This window comes from Zingiber officinale, chromosome 2A, assembly GCF_018446385.1.
Source record: "Zingiber officinale cultivar Zhangliang chromosome 2A, Zo_v1.1, whole genome shotgun sequence".
Classification (NCBI taxonomy): Eukaryota; Viridiplantae; Streptophyta; class Magnoliopsida; order Zingiberales; family Zingiberaceae; genus Zingiber; species Zingiber officinale.
In genome coordinates this window covers 3,162,941-3,174,578 of record NC_055988.1, presented here as the reverse complement: position 1 = coordinate 3,174,578, position 11,638 = coordinate 3,162,941, and positions in this window count along the sequence as shown.

Sequence of the window (11,638 nt, the reverse complement as noted above, 5' to 3'; positions counted from 1 at the left end):
CTTAAATTCCATTAACTTAAACTTTAAACCTAATTATGTACAACTTAATTGTTTAAGTTTCACTTTAGTTGAGTTGAGGACTAAAATTGACTTGAATTAAACCTTACTTAACTGTGTTTAATAACTTTAACTTCATGCTAACTTCAAACTAAATTAATCCTACTTAAAAGGAAGTAAATAAAAAAAATAATAATAATTATAACTAACACTTTCATTGACCAACTCAATCAATTAATACGAAATTTAAATTATTTCACTAAGTATTAAATTATTAAATCAAGTAAAAACTAATCAATAAATTATCGATAATGGTTAACTGTTATTGAATTAATAAAATCTTATTTTATTTAACCTTAAACTAAAGTTAAACTCCTGAATCTAAATTAATTATTGATTAATCAAATTCAAATAAACAATTATACAAAGGATACAGAAATAATTATGTGTTACTAAATCCCCTACAACACTCAGGTAGAAAAATGTGTTAGGGCTTTAAAATTTAGCACACTCAAACCTTAGCATTATATTAAGGGGGATAATAAAATAAGGAAAATTAATAAATTAAGGGGGAGATATTAAATTAAGGGGAGTAACAAATTCAGGGGGAGGTTCAATTTTTTTTCAAATTTCTATTTAAATCTCTTTAAAAAAATCCTACCTCAATTTAAAAAAAAAATAATTAAAAAGGGTTTACTTTTTAATATAAATACTTTTATGTGAATATTTAAAAAAAAGGTTTACTTTAAAATTATGTCAGGTTCAGGGGGAGGATTAAATCAACTGATTTTCACACTTAGCACCAAATTATTTTCTCCGCTTTAAAAATAATGTCCTCTCCTAAAATTTCTTTTTAAATCTGATCTTTGAAAATCCAATTTAATATATCTATTTTTGAAAACTAGCTTTTATTAAACTAAGCTTTTAAATTAGATTTTATAAACTAAGATTTTGAAAATTGAATTTTTTGCAAACTTAGTTTTAATTAGTTTTGAAAAGTAGATTTTTCAAACTTAATTTTGAAATTTTGGATTTGAAAACTCATTGTTTCAAAGTTGAAACTTATTTTGAAAATTTAAACCTTGATTTTGAAACTTTGATTTTGAAAACTCATGTTTATAAAGCGTTCAAGCTGAAACTTATTTTGAAAATTTAATTTCTTGAAATTTGGAACTTAAAACTTATGTTTGAAAAGTGTTTCAAAGTTGAAATTTATTTTGAAAATTTAAAACTTGATCTTAAATTTTGAAACTTATACATTTCTACCTGAAAATTAGCTTTTTAAATTTTTGACCAAAAAAAAAAAATTCTTTCTAAGTTTACAAATTCATTTTGAAAATTAATTTTGCAAAAAATTATCTCAAAATGTCCTAACTCATTACTAAGTTAGTTTGCTACAATTAGCCATTTTTCAAAAAACTTAGTCTTATTACAAAAAGTTAAGTTACTATATAGTGAAATTTAAAAACTCCCCCAAGTTAACTTGACATCATTTCTTACATTTTAACTTTGACTGTATTCGGTATTTTTTGAGTGTTTAACTTATGTCCTTGTTTGATGAATGTCAAAGGGGGAGGGATAGGTGTTAAGTTAGAGAAACAAAATGTCATATTTAAAAACTAACTTAAACCTTATAAATCATGTTGTTTTTTTATTAGCATATTTTTCACTAACTTAACCAGGTTGACATTCCATCAAAAAGGGGGAGATTGTTGGTGCGGTTAGCACTAACGGTCTAACTCAGGTTTTGATGAATGACAAATCAGGTTAAGTTAGGTTTGTCGTTATCTAACACTCTGAACGAGTGTGCAGGCTAAGTCCAGACAGGTCGACGGGTTGACCGGATGTCTGGCACGAAGTCCAAGCGGGTCGACGGGCTGACCAGATGTTTGGCGAGAAGTCCAGCTAGGTCGACGGGCTGACCGGATAGCTGGCGAGAAGTCCAAGCGGGTCGACAGGCTGACCGGACGCTTGGCGAGAAGTCCAGACGGGTCGAAGGGCTGACCAGACGTCTGGCAGGTGAGTAAAGGTAAGTCACTGGAAGGGAGTAACTGTGAGGACGCGTTCCCGAGAAGGGAACATTAGGCGTCGATCCGGCTTAGATCCATTTCGGATATCTAAGTCGAGATCGTGACTAAATACTGGTCTTGGAAAGATGGAATCTAAGTCATTCCTTTTATATTGAACTTATAAACTATGCTAACACTTTATTTTGCAGGATATACATTATGTATTTGCCTCGGACTAACCTTGTTTTGCAGGAAAGGTGTTCCCTGGAAAAAGGTGGTCCGGGCGCCCGGAAGGGATTCGGGCTCTCGGGAGGCAACTTTATCCTGATCGTGTCATCTCCACGTGGAGCTCGCTGGTTGGACCTGCCACGTCTCACCAGGGCGCCCGGATGGGATCCGGGGCGCCCCGATCCTCGTATAAAAGAAGGGGCAGAGGTAGAGCTTCAACAACAACTCAGAATCCAAGATCTGCTCCTCTGTGCTCTCACGACGCCACGAAAAGCTTTCCGACTCAGTGCTGGTTTTGTTTTCATTCTGTTGTCGGTATTTTCTTTCTCTGTCAATTCTTGTACTTAAACTCTGTAATATTCAAATTGATAGTGATTGCCCACCGAAAGCGGTCAACGACCGCGGGCCTTGGAGTAGGAGTCGACACAAGCTCCGAACCAAGCAAAGTGAATTGTGTTAGCATTGTTTTACTTTTCCGCTGCGTTTACTCCTGTTCGAACGTTTTTCGATATTCACCCCCTCCCCTCTATCGAACGTCTACGATCCAATAGTAGGGAATTAAAGACATCCCATAAACATGAGCTGAGTCAAATTAATTGGACCCAAAGCTAAGGTTGAGCCTTGGTTCACTTCATTTCAAAGAGAGAAGCTCAATCCTCAAGCCCACTTTTAAAGCCCAATCTTGAAGCCCAATTTCATAACCCAATTTCCCTTGTCTTATTAGATTCAGATCGAATCCCTTTCCTTACCCAAACCCGAAACTCATTAAGAAACTTACCTCTTCACTCACACGGACGCACAGGATATGAGCTCTCGCAACTTCTCTGCAGAGAGACTACCTACAGTGACTGACTTTAGGTCACTCTCTCTTAGAGTCCAGGATTATATCCTATATCGAGTTCTGACTACCTACATTCTTCCGATTACATCTCACGATGTTGCGATGATGCGATCGTCTCATTCATTTTTTCTGTATGCACTATGTCAGCGCCTTGACATTGATATTGCATTACACATATTTCATAATGTCATTCATGCATTTAGTATCGTCACTAGCCGTCAGGTTCATATGCCCTATTGTCACATCTTGACATATATATTTTCGACCATAGGAGTAGATATGACTCAGGGTACATCTAGTTCCCTTAGTGTGTATGACGAGATTGATTAGCGTTAATTAGCTAGCTTTAGTGCATATAGACATTATTGCTCAGGGGGTTCAAGCTTGGAGAGCTGGGTCGCAACCAGCCATACCAATTGAGGCTGAGGATGATTTTCCAGCTGAGGAAGAGGAGTGGCCAACATTTATGGTTGAGGAGCTCCTAGGATATCCTCTGACTCCGACCCAGCCCTCGACATCACTATCCATCGAGGATCGACTCGCTCGACTTGAGGAGTCCTCTGCACAGCTTCAGTAGTCAATCTCGGATGGATTCAACACACCCGGAGGGGAGATGACCACTAAATTTACTTCTCTCTAAGATGACATGACAACCAGATTTGAGCAGATTCTTCAGGCTCTGTGAGCACCTGAGTGATCCCTACCACCACCACCTACTGACGATGATCAAACTTGATCATGTTACATATACTATTAGGCATTGTATATTCTTTTACTTACTATCTACAGTCAATTTTTCTTTCCTTTAGTCTATTTGTTAAATCAGGACTGTGTTTAATAGACTAGGACCACTATTTTCAAAATTATTTTTCAAATAATTTACAAATTCTATGGTAAAATTTTTTTCTACATGATCCTGTCCGAATGTTGAATCAGCGGACGCTGGGCACGGGGCGCTCTCTGATTGCTGACGTGGATCTTCGACTGGTGGCACAAAGCTCCGGTGGACCTGCACAGAAGTCGGGCCGGGAAGGGTTCCCGGCGGCGACCCTCCGACGCTCAAGTCAGGCGAAGCTCAAGAAAGAAACAGTGGCTTCAAAACTAGTAGACCGCGTACCTCCGGCTCTTTATATAGAGCGGTGAAAGAGCTTCTACACGCCCACCGAGGCGCGTACGTGTCCGCAGCCCATACCTCGGTATGTATTTGTCAGAAAGCTTACCTGACGCCATACTGCAACAGTCCCATCGCGCCTTCGATGGGACAACAGGACACCCCGTTGTCAGACTAGGAGTATGGCTTAGCCATACGACTTGACGGCTGTCAGCAGATGTTCCTATCCCTATTTACCCACCGCCGGCCAGGACGTCCATCTGGCCGGCTAGACGAAGAGCGCCGTCCGGAAGGCTTTAATTCCCTGCGCCGGCCGGGCGGCGCGCCCATTACGTCCTGCCTTCTCTAAGGCCTTCCGCTCGGTCATTATTTACTGTTTCATTGAGCGTCGGAACCCCGATCCCTGTCAGGGCGCCTTTTACTATCAGATGTTTACTGGCAGACCGATCGGCTTGCCCTTTTCTCATGAGTCCGGTCGGCTCACCCTTCTTCGACGGACCACCTGGCCTTTTGACCTCCACGTGGCGTTGACCCCTCGTTAGGGGGTCCCGGGCTCTTACCACCGGATCACTTGCCTTCCCCTCAAGTCTAGTCGAAGGAGGCGAAGTCCGACTGACTGGACTGCCGATCTGACTGAGTAACGGCCGCTACCCTGGTCCGCTCGGCCAGGCTTAGGGATGCTCATCCGTTCGGCGGTACCTTGCTCGTGCCTTGCATTCCCGTGAAACTCATGCAAAATCCTTTCCCCTACTGCCCATCATGTGTGATGAAAAACAAGGGTCATGTTCCTGCCGATCTGTCCGTCCCTGCCGAAGACCTGGCGACCATGATGGGCTCCATCCCTGACCATCTTTTTAATTTTGATGACTAAGAATGTCTGTGAGGCTACTTTGTATTTTTCTGTATGCGTGCCGGTCGGGGCAAACTTTAGAAATTTTGTCTATCCGTCGGTCGGCGTGAATGAACTGTGTCTTGTTATTTGCCCGTTCTTCCTGCGTCTGATTTTTGTTTTTCACCTTGGTCTTGAGCTTTTTGTGCCCCAAGTAAATTTTATAAAGGAGTCGCTCGGCCTTACGCTGTTACGTCGGGTCCGACAGAGGGCTACGCAGAAAACCATCCATCGGGCGACCCTATAGGCTTCAGTCACCCGTCGAATTTTACCGTCGGAACTTGACTACTGTCCGATCGGTGGGTTTATAAACGCCGAGTCGTCTCTCGACGGTCTCCCGACCGGAGGGTTTATAGACATCGGCTCGTCTCTCGATATTTAACGTCGGAGCTCGACGGTCTTCCGCCCGGACGTTTATAGACGCCGGCTCGTCTCTCGATATTTAACGTCGGAGCACGACGGTCTTCCGCTCGGACGTTTATAGACGTCGGCTCGTCTCTCGATATTTAACGTCGGAGCTCGACGGTCTTCCGCTCGGATGTTTATAGACGCCGGCTCGTCTCTCGATATTTAACGTCGGAGCTCGACGGTCTTCCGCTCGGACGTTTATAGACGCCGGCTCGTCTCTCGATATTTAACGTCGGAGCTCGACGGTCTTCCGCTTGGAGGGTTTATAGACGTCGGCTCGTCTCTCGATATTTAACGTCGGAGCTCGACGATCTTCCGCTCGGACGTTTATAGACGCCGGCTCGTCTCTCGATATTTAACGTCGGAGCTCGACGGTCTTCCGCTCGGACGTTTATAGACGCCGACTCGTCTCTCGATATTTAACGCGGGGCTCGGCGGTCTTCCGCTCGGACGTTTATAGACGCCGGCTCGTCTCGATATTTAACGTCGGAGCTCGCGATCTTCCGCTCGGGCGTTTATAGACGCCGCTCGTCTCGATATTTAATGCCGGAGCTCGGCGGTCTTCCGCCGGAGGGTTTATAGACGCCGCTCGTCTCGATATTTAACGCCGGAGCTCGGCGGTCTTCCGCTTGGACGTTTATAGACGCCGCCTCGTCTCGATTTTTAACGTCGGAGCTCGGCGGTCTTCCGTCGGACGTTTATAGACGCCGGTTCGTCTCGATATTTAACGTCGGAGCTCGACGGTCTTCCGCTCGGACGTTTATAGACGCCGGCTCGTCTCTCGATATTTAACGTCGGAGCTCGACGGTCTTCCGCTCGGACGTTTATAGACGCCGGCTTGTCTCTCGATATTTAATGTCGGAGCTCGACGGTCTTCCGCTCGGACGTTTATAGACGCCGGCTCATCTCTCGATATTTAACGTCGGAGCTCGACGGTCTTCCGCTCGGACGTTTATAGACGCCGGCTCGTCTCTCGATATTTAACGACGGAGCTCGACGGTCTTCCGCTCGGACCATCTCGATGTAGCATCGCCGAGCTGCTAGCTGATCTCCCCGTACTTCTCCCACTTTGTCCTCCACGGGGAACTTGATCTTCTGATGGAAGGTTGAGATGTCCGCTCGGAATTCGCTGAGCGCCGGTCGTCCCAAAATGACGTTGTAGGACGAGGGAGAGTCGACCACCACGAAGTTTGTTGTCCTTGTCCTCCTGAGCGGCTCTTCTCCCAGCGAGGTAGCCAGCCGGATCTGTCCGACCGGCTGAACTTCGTTACCCGTAAACCCATAGAGCGGGGTTGTCATGGGCAACAGCTCGGCTCGATCAATTTGCAGCTGATCGAACGCCTTCTTGAATATGATGTTGACTGAGCTCCCTGTGTCAACAAATACGCGGTGAATAGTATAATTGGCTATTACCGCTTTGATGAGCAGAGCATCGTCGTGGGGTACTTCAACTCCTTCTAAGTCCCCGGGTCCGAAACTAATTTCGGGTCCTTCCGCTTGTTCTCGGCTACAGCCAACCGCATGAATCTGGAGCTGTCGAACGCTCGCCTTTCTAGCTCGGTTGGAGTCTCCTCCGGTCGGCCCGCCAGCAATAACGTTGATCTCGCCTCGGGAAGTATTGCTTCTATTTTCCTCTTCCCGAGCGGACGATCGAGACCGTTCTCTGGACGCTCGGCGACTCTCCTGTCTTGGAGAACGATGCCGATCGGGAGTCTGTTGCCTTGGCCTATCAGCTCTCGTCCGATCGGCTTCATGAGTTCTCTGTTGCCTGTCGACTGAGGGAGACCGTCGTCCGGCATTCCGGGGCACAGGATGAGCCACGAAGGGAAGACTTCGACAATCCCTTGTGTTGTGCGTATCCGTCCGGTGGAAGGAGCAGAACATCGGGGTCCATCTCTTCTTTGGCTTGGGCCGGGCGGCAGCTACCTCTTGCACATGGGACCTGACGTGGGGGGATCGGATTGCTTCGGCCCTTGGTCCTCTAGGCGGCTGATGAGCGGCGTGCTGTTTCTGCTCGGCCGGAGGAGCCCACTCGGCTGGAGTTTCCTTTTTCCTGGTCTCTTGCGCTTCTTCCACGTTGATGTATTCTTTAGCCCGGTGTAGCATGTGATCGTAATCTCGGGGCGGCTTTCGGATGAGTGATCGGAAAAAGTCCCCATCCACTAGGCCTTGTGTGAAGGCATTCATCATGGTTTCCGAAGTGGCCGTTGGAATATTCATCACCACTTTGTTGAATCGCTGGATGTAAGCTCGGAGCGATTCACGGGCTTCTTGCTTGATGGCGAACAGGCTCACGCTCGTTTTCTGGTAGCGTCGGCTGCTTGCAAAATGGTGGAGGAAGGCCGTTCGGAAGTCCTTGAAGCTTGTGATGGATTCGTCCGGCAACCTCCGAAACCACCGTTGAGCCAATCCCGAGAGAGTGGTAAGAAAAACTCGGCACTTTACTCCATCTGTGTATTGATGGAGAGTAGCTGTGTTATCGAACTTACCCAGATGATCATCTGGGTCAGTTGTCCCATTATACTCGCCGATCGTCGGAGGCACATAGTGCTTCGACAGAGGATCTCTCAGAATAGCCTCTGAAAATTGGCGATTAATCCTCTCGGGTGATGCGTCCGCTCGGGGGGCTTTCCCCTTTCTGTCATCTCGTCTAGGCATCTCATCCGAAGAAGATCCCCTATCTCTATGAGCTGGTACGGCTTCAGGGGTGCTGAATAGGGCTCGATGAAATGCAACGATGGCCGGTGGTGCTTCCGCTTGACCACCAGATGCTGATGTTGCTTGCTGCTCCGGCCGCTCGGCTGTGGCTTTCTGTTTTTGCTCCACGAGCTTGGCGGCCCTTATCTCGATCAGAGCGTCGAGTTCCTCGTTCGAAAGCATCACCGTGTGTTGTCGTCCAGCCTCGTCCATTGCTTCCGATCGGATGCAGGAGCGTTCCCACAGACGGCGCCAAATTGATCCTGTCCGAATGTTGAATCAGCGGACGCTGGGCACGGGGCGCTCTCCGATTGCTGACGTGGATCTTCGACTGGTGGCACGAAGCTCCGGAGGACCTGCACAGAAGTCGGGCCGGGAAGGGTTCCCGGCGGCGACCCTCCGACGCTCAAGTCAGGCGAAGCACAAGAAAGAAACAGTGGCTTCAAAACTAGTAGACCGCGTACCTCCGGCGAAGTCTGCGGCTCTTTATATAGAGCGGTGAAAGAGCTTCTACACGCCCACCGAGGCGCGTACGTGTCCGCAGCCCATACCTCGGTATGTATTTGTCAGAAAGCTTACCTGACGCCATACTGCAATAGTCCCATCGCGCCTTCTATGGGACAACAGGACACCCCGTTGTCAGACTAGGAGTATGGCTTAGCCATACGACTTGACGGCTGTCAGCAGATATTCCTGTCCCTATTTACCCACCGCCGGCCAGGACGTCCATCCGGCCGGCTAGACGAAGAGCGCCGTCCGGAAGGCTTTAATTCCCTGCGTCGGCCGGGCGGCGCGCCCATTACGTCCTGCCTTCTCTTAGGCCTTCCGCTCGGTCATTATTTACTGTTTCATTGAGCGTCGGAACCCCGATCCCTGTTAGGGCGCCTTTTACTATCAGATGTTTACTGGCAGACCGATCGGCTTGCCCTTTTCTCATGAGTCCGGTCGGCTCACCCTTCTTCGACGGACCACCTGGCCTTTTGACCTCCACGTGGCGTTGACCCCTCGTTAGGGGGTCCCGGGCTCTTACCACCGGATCACTACATTTTTCTCAAAATTCTCTTATTTTTAAAATTTTCAAAAACAATTTTAGTCTTAGTCTAGATTAAATTAATAGAAAGCATGTTCCTATAGATTTAGGACTTGAGCATCTCACCAACACATTAGGGATATATTGTTTGTGTATTGCCAAACTTATAAAGGGGTGAGATGCATAGGCAGATTTCTTGGACTTAAGATGCTTGTATCAGTGCATCAATATAAGTTTGGGCATTAAATACCAAATTTATAGTGATCAAGTTAAGTAATCCAGTTTAGTCAAATACTAACTGGATAAAAAGACTTAACCTGACTAACCAAGTGAACACTACTATCTTTTGATAGTTAGTTAGTATCTAACGGTTAGATAGTTAAGGACAATTTATAGTTGATTAGATTATTTTGAAATAATATCAGGTTCAGAGGGAGGATTGATTTTCAAAAAAAAAAAAAAATCAATTCACACTTATACTTTTCATAAATCCATCTTTGAAAATATGTTTTGAAAAATTCTGTAATTTCTCAATTCATAAGTTTTGAAAAATAAATTTGACAATTGTTTCAATTTTTTTACCATTTCTTTATGTTTTTGAAAAGTTTTACACATTATTGCAACACTTATTATTTTAAATTTTGAAAAATGCTTTTTATTCTTGAAAAAGTTTCATTGTTGCAAAACTTGGCATTTTCAAAAAAAAATAATAGTTTTTTTTTAAAAAATTGTTTTAAAGTTTTTTAAAGTTAGTAGATTTTGAAAATTTCAACTTTTTTAGTCTTGTGAAAATTTTGATATAGAGTGTTTTAAAATATGGTTTAAGATGTTTTTAATTAATTAATTTGAAACATATTCCAATTTTTGAAAACTGCTTTAAAAGATATCTAACATGAGAAAAGTTTCTTTCTTGCTAAATTTATTTTTCACTTTTAAGCTTCTTAATAATTATTCTATATACTTTATCATTTTGAAATGATAAGTGTTTTCAAAAATATTTTGGATGTATTTTAACAATTTTTGAATGTATTTTAACATATGTTGAAAACACTTTGAAAAGTTTTTATGATTATAAAATTTTAATCCTGAAAATTATCCTATCGTCAAATTTTTTTCTGATTACTTAGCATATTTTTTGCTTAGTTGTCTATTCATGTTTTTGATAAATATAAAAGGGGGAGGGTTAGGAATAAAGTTAGCAAACACTGAAAAGTTAGCAAACATCGAAATCCGAATAACTCAAACCATATCATTTTGTTAGAGTGTATACTAAAAGTTTAGTTTTTTGTATAAACATATAAAAATCACATTGGTTAAATACCTACATTTATGCTAAGTGTAGTTATCCATTTAATTTATATTGTAGATAACATGGTGTGAGGAGACACACAGAAGATCATGTTATCAGATTCTTATAAATTATAAACAGTTGCTCACAACCAAGATGGAATGAGACAAACTATTGGAGTTGTTGTAGTGTAATTAAGTATTAGTTTATCTTGACTAATAAATTATACTAGTACACTATGAGTGTATTGAGTAGGACCAATTGAGGTAGTATCTTTTTATATTGACTATATAAAAGAACAATACCTCTGTTATTATGGAAGTGTATACTCTTAATCATGATATAATAACAAGCACATATACTTAGTATTTATTTCTTTGATTTATGAAAGGGTGTGATTTAGCTCGTTAAATCAATAGGCCCGATAAGTTGGGAAATGATATTATTTATATGGTGTGTTGTTGATTATAGAATGAAACTGTGTCCTAGTAATCTAGGTTGACGATGTCCCCTTGAGGAGCTCATAAGGATTGTCATGTAAACCCTGCAGGTGGACTTAGTCCGACATGACGATAAGGTTGAGTGATACTACTCTTGGAGCTAGATATTAATTAAGTGAGTCGTCAGTAACTCATTTAATTAGTGGGTATTCAATATCTTAAACACAGGGAGACTAATACACTCATGATAAGAAGGAGCCTATATAGTAATATGGGATTGGTGCGGTAGTACAATAATAACTCTTTAGTGGAATGAGATATTATTGATGAATTTGAGTTGGGTGTTTGGGGTGAACACGGAAAGCTCAAGCTCATCAAGAGACCAAAACCAATTCCTCCTCTCAGTCCCTATTGTAGTCTCTTATTTATAAAGTTTTATATTCACCCAAACCCAACTTCTTACCCACCTTAAGATGGCTAGCCAAGCCAAGCTTGGAGCCCAAGCTAGGGCCGACCAAACCAAGGTTAGATGGGTTCAAGTTGTGGTCGGCCCTAGCTTGGAGCCCAAGCAAGGGTGGCCGACCACATTGAATTCAAAAGGAAGTTTTATTTTGTAAAATCTTTCCTTTTATAGAAATCCATTAAAAGGATTTAAAATGATGATTTTAATATAAAATTTTTCTTTTTTAGATCGGTCATA